We start from the raw sequence: 649 nt of genomic DNA, 5'->3' as shown, positions 1-649 counted from the left end.
TTTAGAGGATACTACATGGTAAAATATTTTCAAAGTTGTGCAACTGGGATGCCTTATATACTTAGAGTAAAGGAAATACATTAAAAGGTCAATTAGCATATTTCATCACACTTATAAAGTGGATATTTCAAAGCTATGATGTAAATAGACACTTAAATTAACCCAGCTAAGTCTCAGTTGTATAAGCAGTCAACAAGATCAACAATGCAAAAGCAAATATGGATAAATTAAAAGTATTTACTTTAGATTTTTTTCCAGTCTCATAAAATATAACAATAGTGTTTTTGTGCAAGTAGTACATATACTTAGAGCAACACAGATATTAACATGGCCCTTGCACAAGAATGGTATGAAAATTTGTGAAATGTTCCATGTTGTTTACATTTCAGATATAGAAAATGAAAAAGAGTAATTAAAAAATTAACTACAAAAATACAAATTTAAAAATATATGTGAGTCATAGAATTAGAAGTTAGTTTGGCATCATTGTACTAAATCTTGACCTTAGAAAGTGCTTTATGTAGCATGCCCTTTATAGAATTTTTGAAAGTATACAACATTGTCTTTTTATCCCAAAGAAATAAAATACTATAAGGACCTAGGAAGAATAGGAAATTTAGATCTTTCACTATGGAATGGAATCTGAAAG

The 649-nt window shown here is 28.4% G+C and overlaps 1 pseudogene; it reads left to right on the top strand.

Moving 5' to 3' along the window:
- Nucleotides 1-279: 279 nt before the first annotated feature.
- LOC125350923 lies at nt 280-379 on the top strand (annotated as a pseudogene).
- The last annotated feature ends 270 nt before the right edge of the window (nt 380-649 follow it).

Source organism: Perognathus longimembris, chromosome 4, assembly GCF_023159225.1.
Source record: "Perognathus longimembris pacificus isolate PPM17 chromosome 4, ASM2315922v1, whole genome shotgun sequence".
In the NCBI taxonomy this organism is placed as follows: domain Eukaryota; kingdom Metazoa; phylum Chordata; class Mammalia; order Rodentia; family Heteromyidae; genus Perognathus; species Perognathus longimembris.
Note: the sequence above shows the minus strand (reverse complement) of the source record. Positions and strands in the feature narration are given on the sequence as shown.